The sequence below is a fragment of the Dendrobates tinctorius genome, unplaced genomic scaffold (assembly GCF_039654945.1).
Source record: "Dendrobates tinctorius isolate UK_male_01 unplaced genomic scaffold, ASM3965494v1 ptg000086l, whole genome shotgun sequence".
In the NCBI taxonomy this organism is placed as follows: Eukaryota; Metazoa; Chordata; class Amphibia; order Anura; family Dendrobatidae; genus Dendrobates; species Dendrobates tinctorius.
In genome coordinates, this window is record NW_027361754.1 from 33,753,340 (window position 1) to 33,768,038 (window position 14,699).

At 48.2% G+C, this 14,699-nt stretch overlaps 1 protein-coding gene across 1 annotated transcript in view; it reads right to left on the reverse strand.

Annotated features, from left to right (window-relative positions):
* TMPRSS5 (transmembrane serine protease 5) overlaps positions 1-14,699 on the reverse strand; it is a 148,967-nt gene that overhangs the window by 98,414 nt on the left and 35,854 nt on the right. The window lies entirely within an intron of this gene.

Genomic DNA, 14,699 nt, shown 5'->3' on the forward strand with positions numbered 1-14,699 from the left:
CCCCACAGCTCTGGGAGGGCGACCCATATACACTCTGTGCAATAGCGCTTACACTCTATTCCTCATAGAGATTCATTGCATACACTCTGTGTAATAGCGCTCACACTCTGTTCCTCATAGAGATTCATTATATACACTCTAATCTATATTGGATGGTCTATTCATCTTTATATGTATACATGTATACATCTCTTTCCTTTAAATTTAGAGGCACCTGATTATGACTTTTTGCTGTTACATTGGTTCATTAACTTTTAATATTAATTACTAAAAATTATTTTAAACGTAACCAATTGCTTTCATGGTTCATGTTTTGTGCTCTGGACAGTGGTGATTGTCTGGATTCACATTGTTGATTTGATGTTCTGTTTAGAACCATATGAGATTGTAAGGACTTTCTTATATTGATTTCTCTGTATATAATTAGGGTAAGAAACAGCAAAAACAGTTGTATGGAGCCCTCAAATGCCACAATTTTTAGCCCACACATAGAATAGGCATCTGACAAAGATACGACACTCTTCAATATGTGGCCTGTATTTTTTTATTTTTCACTCCAAAGTAGTCTATAAAACTAAGATAAGACACAACAAAAAAAAGCTGAATATAGGCCTGAAATGCCACAATTTGTAGCCCACAGATAGATCAGGCATCTGATGGAGATACCACACTGTTCAATATGTGTCCTATATTTTTAATTTTTTACCCCAAAATAGTCTATAGATCTAGTGTAAGACACAGCAAAAAAGGTGAAAATAGGCCTGAAATGCAACAATTTGTAGCCCACAGATAGATCAGGCGTCTGACAGAGACACCACACTGTTCAATATTTGGCCTGTATTTTAATTTTTTTTTACAGGAAAATAGTTTCAAGAACTAGGGTAACAGACAGCCAAAACAGTTCAATGGAGGTCTCAAATACCACAATTTGTAGTCCACAGATAGATCAGGAGTCAGATGGAGATACCACACTGCTCAATATGTGGCCTGTATTATTTATTTTTTACCCCAAAATAGTCTATAGAACTAGGGTGAGACACAGCAAAAAAGGTGAATGTATGTTTGAAATGCCACAATTTGTAGCCTATAAATAGATCAGGCGTCTGATAGCCCACTTTGAAATATCTGCCCTGTATTTTTTTATTTTTTTGGCCACCAAATTTGTGTCAATAAGTAGGCTATGACGCAACAAAAAAATTCTATGGAGGCCTTAAGTGGCAAAATTTTGAGCACAATGATATGAGATCAGTGTAAAATATCTGCCCTGTAGCTAAATATTTTTTGGCAGCAAAATGGTGTAAAAAAATTGTATAAGACACTCCAAAAAAATTATACAGCACCACAATAAATGGCAGAGTTTTCTGCGCACTCAGATGTGATGTCTGGGACGGGCTAACCCGTTTAAAATTGTTGGATTTTCACACTGCACTATCAAAAGGATCTGGCTGTAGTCTGCAGTGTCAGCAAGCAAATGCAGAAAAAAAAGGGGTTCTGGATTGCTTTGGAATAAAATAATCAGGATTAAGATGCAAAAAATGTATTCCTAGCCACTGATACATGGGGCTAGGTATATACGGTTAACATATTTAACAGGCAGCAGCAGACAGTAATGGAATGGACCCTCTTGATATATGCAATGATATCTATATACCCACATACAGTGCCTGCATGCCTTGCACTAATATGTATATAGCCACATACACTCCACTGCCTACCTAGCACTGCAATCTATATTCCCGTAATTAGTCCTTAGAAGGACTGTTGGTTTAACTAGATTTGTGTATTCTATGATGGTATACCCACACTAACTTTTAAACCCCCAAATCTGACCCTATCTCAGCAGCAGCTCTCTCTTTACACTGTCTGATTCCGGACGTGACTGTGACGAGCAGGGCGGCGGCAGGTCTCTTGTAGACCTGATCAGAGACACGGGGGCACCACTGATATATCTACAGGGATCCAACCCAGACCTACACAACAACGTGGCAATGAAGAAAAAGAGAAAGGAGTAGGCCACAAAAAGGGGATCACCTGAGGCAGGAATTGGCGTCAAATTGATTGAACTTTATTAGACTCAACAAAACAAACACAAACCATTAAAAGCATTAAAATTTGTCACACATGTGACATACAAATACCTAAAAGGCTCATAATAGAACCCACCACCTGAGACCAAATACTCCACAATTTATGGTTTTACAAAAAGGCCCTGAATGTATATAAACAGCATACCATGGTGTACTAAATATAAACCATCTATATGGTACATTCAGTGGCTACACAAGAAATACAACATTAGTTCCCACCTGATATATATGTGCATTAGTTGTGGGTTTCAAAAACCTGTGATAGCACCATTTGGATGAATCATAAAGAATCACTGCAATCAGGGAACACATGAATTATATTAACAGAAATAAATAGATAGAAACGTGTTACCAGAGGCAGCTTACCTATATAAAAGGTATATGGTAAATATACAAAGTCAGAGACTCAAGTAGTCAACCCACAACAAATAATGGATGTGGTCCCAAAATCAAGCACAGGACCCTATAAACACCCCATAAAGCTGAACAATACAGAGCACATAAGGGCTAAAATAGCCTCCTATAAAGAAATTCAGCACAGATTAGCATTGTCTGTGTGAGGAACCCATGTGGAGTGAAGTGGTGCCAGGCAGAGGAGAGACCCGACGCGTCGCCACCCAGCGTGGCTTCGTCAGGGGTACTAACCGCCAGTCAGTTGTGTCAATAAGTATGCTGATTAATTAGTGATAAAACACAGCTGCGTAGTTGCTTACCATAGAGATGGTGGTAATCATATGTAGCATGTGGCCAATAACAGCGACGCATAGCCCATGATGGCGGTGTGTGATGTCCAGGCACGTATAAACTGCAGCCCAATGCGCAAGCGCCGGCGTCCGTGATACCGGAAGCATATGACCCTCCCTCCCTCACTGCATCTAGCTCACTCTTTGATTTTGAACCAGTCACAGAAGAAGAAGTAAGCAGGCTCCTTGCATCTTCTCACCCAACCACTTGCACCAGTGACTCATTTCCGTCACATCTACTCCAGCCACTTTCCCCCGCTGTCACCCCTCATCTAACTAAAATATTTAACCTCTCTCTCTCTTCTGGTATCTTTCCCTCCTCATTTAAGCATGCCGTTATACATCCACTACTTAAAAAACCATCCCTCGACCAAAACTGTGCCTCTAACTATAGACCTGTTTCTAATCTTCCCTTCATCTCTAAACTCCTGGAACGCCTGGTCCACTCCCATCTTATCCGCTATCTCTTTGATAACTCTCTTCTCGACCCTCTCCAATCCGGTTTCCGCTCTTTACACTCTACTGAAACTGCCCTCACTAAAGTCTCTAATGATCTACTAACAGCTAAATCAAATGGTCATTACTCCATGCTAATGTGGTGCCCCCAGGAGTATGGCCGCCACAGTGGCTTAGCCTTCCTCCAGGGAGGGTAATGCCAGGCTTGGAAGCAGTGAAGGGTCTCTCTCGCAGTTAACCTATACATGCGACACAGTTCCACTCCAGGCCAGCAGGGGGGACTCTGAACCGGAATTGAAGGGAGGAGTGCTCTCTGAGGGCCAAGGAGAAGGAGTGGTCAGTTAGTGTGAGGAGGGTAAAGTGTGCAGACGTGAAGGAGAAGCGCGGAGATCGAGCGGAGAGGAAAGGCTCATCTCCAGTGAGAGCATATGAACTGGAGCCTGGTCTCCACGGTTGTACAGATACTAATGGTCCTGCAACAGACACCAGAGGAGTAGGAGGCTGTAAATGCCCTACCCCATCTAAGACTCGGAGGCACAACAGCACGAGGAATAGCGGCTACAGCTGTCTGCCATACGAGGAGTGCTAGTAGAAGATAATTAGGAGGAACTTCAGTGTAACTCAGTACTAGGAGTACTTCACTCAAATAAGCGCTAAGAAGGAGATTGCACAGCCCATCTGCTGAGAGAGAATCCTGGAGCTGCTTCCAGGCTAGCCTGCTCCGGTACCATCTGTAATCAGGACCCTGGACTGCATTTATCAAGTAAAGGTACAGAAATTGCATTCTGCTGTGTCTTTGTCTGCTTCCTACCCTTCCGGCACTGCTACATCCCCGTGCCAACCACATCTACACTGCCCTGGGACTACAGCTTCACCTGTGGGGAGCTTTTACATCTTTGCTGCACCATACCATCAGTCCCAGTGGATCAGCATAAAGCGTCGGCTTAACATCTCACTTGCCGAACACCACAGGTGGCGTCACAAACTATTCCATTAACTACATTCCACCATTCAATCGCCCCTAATACTTGGGTGCCCAGGGCCACGGACCGGGTCACTGCTGCTGTGACACATCCCGCTGACACCGGCCCGGTACCGAGTACCCCACAGCCCTGGGAGGGCAACCCACTAATTCTCTTGGATCTCTCTGCAGCATTCGACACTGTGGATCATCAGCTCCTCCTCACTATGCTCCGTTCCATTGGCCTCAAGGACACCGTTCTTTCCTGATTCTCCTCCTATCTATCTGACCGCTCCTTTACGGTATCTTTTGCTGGCTCCTCCTCCTCTCATCTTCCCCTTAGTGTTGGGGTTCCTCAAGGATCAGTCCTAGGCCCCCTCCTCTTCTCTTTGTACACTGCCCCTATTGGTCAAACAATCAGTAGATTTGGTTTCCAGTACCATCTCTATGCTGATGACACCCAATTGTATGCTTCTTCTCCTGACATCATGCCTGTCTTTCTAGAAAACACCAGCGATTGTCTAAGCGCTGTGTCTAACATCATGTCCTCACTATATCTGAAACTGAACCTGTCAAAGACTGAACTCCTTGTGTTTCCTCCCGCTACTAATGTACCTATACCCGACATTGCCATTTCCATGTGTGGTTCCACTATTACTCCCCAGCAACATGCCCGCTGTCTTGGGGTCGTGCTTGACTCCGAGGTTTCCTTTGTCCTCCACATATGATCACTGGCTCGCTCTTGTTATCTGCACCTCAAAAACATTTCTAGAATTCGACCTTTTCTTACTTTTGACTCCGCAAAAACTCTTACTGTTTTTCTTATTCATTCTCGTCTCGACTATTGTAACTCTCTTCTAATCGGTCTTCCTCTTACCAAACTCTCCCCCCTCCAATCTGTCTTGAATGCTGCTGCCAGGATCATATTCCTCGCCAGTCGTTACACCGATGCTGTGACGAGTGTCAGCTTACGATGAGTCGTTCTTCTTTGAAAGAGTGGACCCTCTGGGCCGTGGCACCCACCCACTTAGGGTGAGCTGACCTAATGAGAACCACCCCCTATACAGGGAGTGTCAGGGGCAAGACCAAGGGGGTGAGCCACCACGGAAGCTGGACCAGACGGCCGGCTCAGGGAAACAAGACAAGGCAAGACGAGTCGTTAATTCAAAGAAACTTCATTAAGGAAGACTTCAGGTACAACAGGTGCAAAACGTGGACACACAGAACATAAGGCAAGGTGCGTGCAAGAGCACGCCGAGGTCCAAGACTTGTGGAACTCTTCAGGGTGCAACAGGAGCAAACGTGAACACAGAGTTCGTGAAACAGGGTGCGTGCAATGGCACGCCGAGGTCCAAGCGAGGAACGTGCAGATGGTACGCGGACATCGGACTCCGAACAACAGTCCACAATCAACCAGGGCATCAGGGTCTGTAGCTCAGAGGGTGATCGGCAGGATCCGGACATCCAGAAGTCAGCCAGGGTTCCATGCAAGGAAACAAGATAGAGTTAGTGACATGGTGCGTGTCAACGGACATGCCAGGATCAGGTTCACAGAACAGAGACCTGCGCATGCCAAGGGGCATGCCAGGGACGGGTCAGGTTCACAGGACGGTGGCCTGCACATGCCAAGGGGCATGCCAGGGACAGGTCAGGTTCACAGGACGGTGGCCTGCGCATGCCAAGGGGCATGCCAGGGAGAGGCACAGAGTACGGTGGCATCGGAATCCAAATGCTGGCATCGACCGACAGGGTCCAGGTATCTGGCTACGGACATCAGCTCCGGACATCAGGCCACAGTCATCTAAGTCTGGACCTCTGGCAGCGGTCGGCAGGTTATGGAATCCGGCAGGCGAACTAGGGGTCAGAGAAGAGCAAAAGAGACGAAGGCTTTGTGCAAGAGTAGCACGAGAAGGCACAGTGCAAGAACCAGCGTGAGTGCAACTAAGCACAGAGACCACGGCTGGGAGCACCGGCAGTTGCAAGCAGGCACGACTAGAGGCGGCACCGCTGCGGGGCCACGCAGCCAGACCACTATAGCACTGGATGGGGCACGGCTAGGGCACACAGGCGAGCACGGCTAGAGGCAGCACGGCTGAGGCACACCAGGCAGGCACAGGCGACCAAACCAGACAGTGCAGGATCCCAGGAAAGGTCACATGATCAGCGTTCCAGACATGACGAGATGATTACAGAACCAGACAGTGCAGGTTCCAGACAGGGACACCTGATCAGAGATTCTAGACATGATGAGAAGATCACAGAAGACAGAGCAGAAACGCAGGCATCCTGCAGCTCAGACATGAGGTGAGTGTGCACACTGCTCTAGGGAATGAGTAGGATAGCAGACAAGATATGCGCATGCACATCGCTCCAGGAGTTCTTGAGAGAAAATAGACAGGGTAGACATGACAGACATGGCGGACATGACAGATGCCTCTACCTTGTGCCAGTCATTACACTGGCTACCCATTCACTCCAGAATCCAGTACAAACTTATTACCCTCACCCACAAAGCTCTTCATGGCTCAGCACCACCCTACATCTCCTCCCTTGTTTCAGTATACCATCCTACCCGCGCCCTCCATTCTGCTGATGACCTGAGGTTAGCATCCTCAGAACCTCCCACTCCCGTCTTCAAGACTATACACGTGCTGCGCCAATTCTTTGGAATGAACTTCCCAGGTCAATACGATTAGTCCCCAATCCCCACAATTTTAAGCATGCCCTGAAAACTCATTTATTCAGACTGGCCTACCGCGTCAACACATTAACCTAATCTATCCCTATGTGGCACAGCCAAAAGTTTTTACCATAACCAGGTTCCCCGCATCATGTTCCCACATGCTTTATGCATCCATTAGCCCTCTGTGTCTGTACTGTTACTCACTTAACATTATGGCTGGTCCATACAATCAGGGCAACTGTTACCACCCACCTTTCGTGTCTACCTCTTTCCTCATAGATTGTAAGCTTGCGAGCAGGGCCCTCATTCCTCTTGGTATCTGTTATAATCTATGTGATTTTGTGATTATTGTTATGCTGTGATGTCTATTGTCTGTACAAGTCCCCTCTGAAATGTAAAGTGCTGCAGAATATGTCGGCGCTATAGAAATAAAATTTATAATTATTATTATATGACCAGCGTGTAATCAAAAGGCTGCAATAGACGGACCTACTGCGCAGGCGCTGGGTGCGAACTACCAGGAAACTCGTCATATTGTTTACACCCCCGTTGCTATAGTAACCCAGCATAACAGCGCCGACATCCTCAAAACAGAGGAGAATCATACAGCGGATAAATGTAAGGCCGTAATAGCAAAGAAAACTACATAGACGTCAAGGGTTAAGCTGAGAGAGGTGCGTCCTCTCCTAGGCAAAATCAATACTGCGGTGACTAATGTTATTGCACATGTGTCAGACAATAGCCCGGCAAGGAGCATTCACAAACTAGCAAGGCGTTGTTACCATAGTCGTTGGGGATTCTGTACTCCTACCGACAAACGCCAGCAGGGGGTGCTACAGCATTAGGTACACACTACAGATCACATAAATGCGATTATGAAACAAAGAACAATAAATGTGTATACGTATAGGGCTAACATGATACCCCATGTCTATGAAACACAGCCTGATTCCGGACGTGACTGTGACGAGCAGGGCGGCGGCAGGTCTCTTGTAGACCTGATGACGCTGTGCAGCCAGCCAATCACTGTAATATCACAACAAAGATGGCTGCCGGATTACAGTGCGTGGCAGACAATTCCTGCATGTTGATTGGCACTCTAAAGAGTGCCAAACTTGCATGGCGGAGACCCGAGCTCCCGCCGAATAATCATGGAAATGCTCAGCGAGTGCCGCGCGCACAGCGATACTCGGGCGAGTAACGAGCATTACCGAGCCTGCTCGCTCATCACTAATCATGTCTATATTGCAGCAGCCAATCAGTCAGCTCAGCAGGTCATGCCATTTACATGCTGAGCTTAGTGATTGGCTGCAGCACCGTAGATGTGACATCTCTACTGCTGCCAATCAAACACTGAAGCAGCGGTAGAGAAGCAGCACTATTTGGAGAGTAAAAGTAAAGTTCATATATAGCCAAAAGCTTGAAATATTTATTTCGTATCACTGACATCTGAAAGTGATAATAAATGAATATGAAAGAAGTGGTGATTAGCGAACGTGCTGAGATCAGGTGTTATCTGAGAATGATCGTGTGCTAATCAAGTGTCTTTGGTGTGCTGGAAAAATATGTTCAAGCTCCCGTGGTTGTTTGATAGCTGCAACACATGCAGGGGACTGGCTGTTTGTTAGGCTCTCCCTGAATGTGTTGCGGCTGTAGAACAGCCTCGAGACATGCAGCCGTGGGGTCTCAAACATATTATTTGAGTATGCCAAAGTCACTCGGTTAGCACCCGAGCATGCTCGGATAACACCTTATACCAGCACGCTTGCTCGTCACTAGAAAGAAGTAATAAAAAGCGGTTATCAATATTTACTTCTTAAACTAGCCTGCCCACATTATTCACTTAGTATCAAGAACACAAAGGAACACTAAACCTAGAAATAATTGCTTAAATTAAACTAGGAATATAGCTGTTCTTACTGTTTGTCTGGCTGCAACATTTTCTGCAAGGTCCTGAAACAGTTAGTCTTGTAGAAATCCTGCAGAGAACACATGGGTTAATCTCCCTCTAATGAGTTCTATCTCTAGCATCAGAAGCTCCTTCCCCATGCCAATGGGAAAGAATTGCGCCAACTTTTATCCTAATGGAGACAAAGCAGTGGGGAGAGGCTCCTGCTGCAGTCAGCTGTCTTACCGCCACACACAGAGGACAGTGAAGAGGAGAGGGGGCATGGCTGAGACAATTCCTTCTTTGTGTGCTCCGGGATCATGACTTAGGAAAGTCTGACTGACGGCTTCACTGTAATGACCCCTCCCAAAACCCACACTTACCCCTTCTTAACTTAAATAAGACACGACTGCGTGACATTGGATGTAAAAGGCCACAGCAGCCCCGTTTATTAACACCAAACAAGCAATAACATTTTATCCATAAACGTAGAAATATTCCATAAACATAACCACCAGCAAAAGGAGGGGGGGTAAATGAAGAGTCCATTGTACATGATTGCAACACCAGCTCCACCACGTGCCCTCAGCCGCACCACACCGGCTCGAGGACACCCAGCCGAGTGTTGCAAAACCCATTGTACATGATTGCAACACCAGCTCCACCACGTGCCCTCAGCCGCACCACACCGGCTCGAGGACACCCAGCCGAGTGTTGCCCAACCAATGTCCTGCTGGGACCCAGCCCAGCAGGGACCCACGTTAACATGCCCCGCTGTGACCGAGCACAGCAGGGTCCCACGTTAACATGTCCCGCTGTGACCCAGCACAGCTGGGACCCACCTTAACCAAGTATACCATTGCACCACCAGGGGTAACCCGCTCCTGCACTGGGTTCACCCCCCCGCTCTTTGTGCAATCCACCGACTTCAAATACCCCCCTCCTTTCCGCCGACTGCTGCGACAACGTCAAACCTCTTCTTCTCTTCACCATGTCGATCTCCAGAAGATCCTAAAATTAGGGCGGGAGGGCGGGACGATTCCGGACGTCTGCAAGGTAAGGAATGACCATCCCCCCACAGTTCTGCCCTATATATCCATCCCACTACTGACCACTCCCTGCCAACTCACATTGCACAATAAGCCCCATAGCTCCAACCCACACCTTCCCCCACAAGCACAAATCACTACTGACCACTCCCTGCCAACTCACATTGCACCATAAGCCCCATAGCTCCAACCCACACCTTCCCCACAAACACAAAAGCACTACACCTTACCCTTCACTAACCCTCAGGCCTAGCATCCCTCCTTAGTCATGTGCGCCCTCCCTGTAGCCACTTTGGGGCAGGCGTCCGGGCTTGCCTTGACTTAGGAAAGTCTGACTGACGGCTTCACTGTAATGACCCCTCCCAAAACCCACACTTACCCCTTCTTAACTTAAATAAGACACGACTGCGTGACATTGGATGTAAAAGGCCACAGCAGCCCCGTTTATTAACATCAAACAAGCAATAACATTTTATCCATAAACGTAGAAATATTCCATAAACATAACCACCAGCAAAAGGAGGGGGGGTAAATGAAGAGTCCATTGTACATGATTGCAACACCAGCTCCACCACGTGCCCTCAGCCGCACCACACCGGCGAGGACACCCAGCCGAGTGTTGCAAAACCCATTGTACATGATTGCAACACCAGCTCCACCACGTGCCCTCAGCCGCACCACACCGGCTCGAGGACACCCAGCCGAGTGTTGCCCAACCAATGTCCTGCTGGGACCCAGCCCAGCAGGGACCCACGTTAACATGCCCCGCTGTGACCGAGCACAGCAGGGTCCCACGTTAACATGTCCCGCTGTGACCCAGCACAGCTGGGACCCACCTTAACCAAGTATACCATTGCACCACCAGGGGTAACCCGCTCCTGCACTGGGTTCACCCCCCCGCTCTTTGTGCAATCCACCGACTTCAAATACCCCCCTCCTTTCCGCCGACTGCTGCGACAACGTCAAACCTCTTCTTCTCTTCACCATGTCGATCTCCAGAAGATCCTAAAATTAGGGCGGGAGGGCGGGACGATTCCGGACGTCTGCAAGGTAAGGAATGACCATCCCCCCACAGTTCTGCCCTATATATCCATCCCACTACTGACCACTCCCTGCCAACTCACATTGCACAATAAGCCCCATAGCTCCAACCCACACCTTCCCCCACAAGCACAAATCACTACTGACCACTCCCTGCCAACTCACATTGCACCATAAGCCCCATAGCTCCAACCCACACCTTCCCCACAAACACAAAAGCACTACACCTTACCCTTCACTAACCCTCAGGCCTAGCATCCCTCCTTAGTCATGTGCGCCCTCCCTGTAGCCACTTTGGGGCAGGCGTCCGGGCTTGCCTTGACTTAGGAAAGTCTGACTGACGGCTTCACTGTAATGACCCCTCCCAAAACCCACACTTACCCCTTCTTAACTTAAATAAGACACGACTGCGTGACATTGGATGTAAAAGGCCACAGCAGCCCCGTTTATTAACACCAAACAAGCAATAACATTTTATCCATAAACGTAGAAATATTCCATAAACATAACCACCAGCAAAAGGAGGGGGGGTAAATGAAGAGTCCATTGTACATGATTGCAACACCAGCTCCACCACGTGCCCTCAGCCGCACCACACCGACTCGAGGACACCCAGCCGAGTGTTGCAAAACCTATTGTACATGATTGCAACACCAGCTCCACCACGTGCCCTCAGCCGCACCACACCGGCTCGAGGACACCCAGCCGAGTGTTGCCCAACCAATGTCCTGCTGGGACCCAGCCCAGCAGGGACCCACGTTAACATGCCCCGCTGTGACCGAGCACAGCAGGGTCCCACGTTAACATGTCCCGCTGTGACCCAGCACAGCTGGGACCCACCTTAACCAAGTATACCATTGCACCACCAGGGGTAACCCGCTCCTGCACTGGGTTCACCCCCCCGCTCTTTGTGCAATCCACCGACTTCAAATACCCCCCTCCTTTCCGCCACCGCGAGCACGTGTGACACCTTGTACGTGCGAGTACCACCACCAAAAACCCGACTCTGCGGCTAGAGTAACCAATGTTTCTGTACCAAGACCAATCAATCGAAACTGATCCCCATTAGACCTCACAATGCCAACCTACACCAAAATACCAGTACAACAAGGTCAGCCACACCCAAGACCTGCAACTAGCCAACCGCATCGTCCAATCCTATGCACCGCCTGCGCGACCAGTCCCCAACCTGAGCCGCCGCCTCTGCCTCGTTGAGACCGCAACATTGCAGGCGCCTCCGAAAATTATACTTCACCTAATAATTAATCAAAGCCAACCATTATTGCCGTGAACAAAAGAACCTACATTGGTTCCCCAAACCTCCGATAGATTCTTGAAAATGTGCCCAGTAAAACCCACTATGTAGTCATTCCAAACAGGAGCCCCTATGGACACCAACATGACCACGGCTCCCAGGCAGAAAATTGCACTCCACCTGATAATAATCAAAGCCAACCATTATAGACGTAACAACAGAACCTACACTGGTTCCCCAACCTCCGACAGATTCTTGAAAAACGTGCCCCACTATATAGTCATGAACAACAACACGAGCATGGCTCCCAGGCAGGAGCATTCAGGCCCGATGTCTCAGATCAAACTCCTTGACGCCCCAGCGACCAAGTCTCCACCACACACGTGCAGTACCAAAACGCTGTTGGTCCCGTCAACCCTGCGTGATAGCATCTATCTTAAAATATCCACCCAACTAGAAAACATAAACCAATCCACCCCGTAATCACCACGACCCGGAACGAATTAATTGTGTGCATCACCCGTGCACTTCGAACCCAGAATCACAACACTATTGTTGCCACCCTCTTACCAAAAGTGAGATGTACTCCGCACCCATTCCCCGCTGAACTGCGGATTCGACACTACTCACAAAAGAAAGAAAAGCGACTCCACACCACCTGAAGTCCAGGAAAACTCAGACACACATCACGTCTCCCGAAAACCCCAGACACCATAAACCCGGGCCATCCGTCAAAACATTGCACTCACCGGTACCCGATGCTTGTCCACCACTCAGCCTTAAAGCACCGCAAAAAGCACCCCCAAACGGAGCACAGCCCCAGATGATTACCAGGTCCTTAGAATCATTAAAAATCAATGCACATCGCACTAGCTTCCCCTGCCACAGCGTACCACCAGCCCGACATTAATGAAAGTAATGTTATAGCTGCAACCTGCTCACCCACTACCTAAAGTACACCTCCCCCGCAGCAGCGCTGCACCACAACCGTGTCCCCATAATACCAGCCGGTCCTGACAAGTGCGCATAACGGAATAAATGACATAGCCATGTATTGCCGGACGGGCTACACCCACGCGGGAGACCATTCACACGGCCATCGAAACAACATGTCCTGCCTCATGCTCTATACAGAATTCCTGACAAATGGAACAACACCCGCTGGATAAACAAACCGTTCACCAACCAGGACCCCCGAGACAAGTAAAGCACACGCTGGGTTACCCAACTCAAATGTTGCATCATCCTTACGCAACACTTCACCCTGGCCCCCCCGTCCGGGGGCACCCAAAAAGAAAAGACTCTAAGGAGAGCTGTATACCCAGAAGGCAAAGCAGGACCAGCTGCACCCACAATAAACCTCCTAGCCCATTGTAACGAAAAACTATCCACTCTGTATAATAAACTCCTACGTAGCTACAATCAACGGCTGTAACAAATACCACCCGATACAGTCTGCCAAAAGCTCAATCGGCAACCCTAAAGAACCGCAGTGAGAACCCACCAGTCCTTACGTACAAAAGTTGTTAAAACTGCCCCAGGGCAGCCACGACCAGCTAATTACCGTAAGAACGCCATATGACTGCAGATCATGCAAAAACCCCCAGTGGATCGTAGCCCCACGTATTCAATAACCAAAATCAACCCCCCAAAACAGCAGCGCGATATACACGGGAACCTAATAACGACCCCCGACCTGACACGATGTACTCGTTAACCTAACCTGACTTAGACATAGGGCCCCAGGTGAATCAAACACTTTGACTTATCCAAACACATGATAACCGCAACAACGCCCTGAGCATAAAGAAACCCAAAGTAGTCAAGGGTTGGACCATGAACAGAAATAAGCACACCACCTTCCCTAATACCAGATAGTAGTCCCAGGTTGGACCATGAACAGAAAATAAGCACTGCACCATCCCTAATACCAGATAATCCCCGACTACAACACAGAAACCAAACCACGGACCTCAACAACCGGACATTGACCAACCATAACCCCAGCTCCACGCCATATCTACGTACCCCCAGAAATTAACCAGGAAAACAAATTCGGTAAAAGGTCAACTCCAAGCCCCCCGGGGAAATGTCATCCATTGCTGCCAGAAAGGCAGGTTCCCGAAAGATCTGCCGTCCCAAGCATCTCGACCTCACCAGAACGTCTGCCGCAACAAACCAAAATGCCTTTAGTGAACATGAAAACCCTTAGTACACTCAAAGCCCCTATTGGAGAACCGAACCCGGTATATAAATAAAACACACCCTAATGAAAACTCAACCACCTACCCCCTCACCTCTGACCAGCAATAGAACACACCCCACTGTAACGTGAAAGATTAAGCCGCCCGATGCACTACCCAAACAGATCACCACGTCAGTGAACTGCCATCCAACCCTTATCAAATACTAGGCGTGGCGATAAAACTGCTCACCACATCAGTGAACTACCATCAAGCCCTTATCAAATACTAGGCGCGGCGATAAAACTGCTCACCACATCGGTGAACTACCATCAAACCCTTATCAAATACTA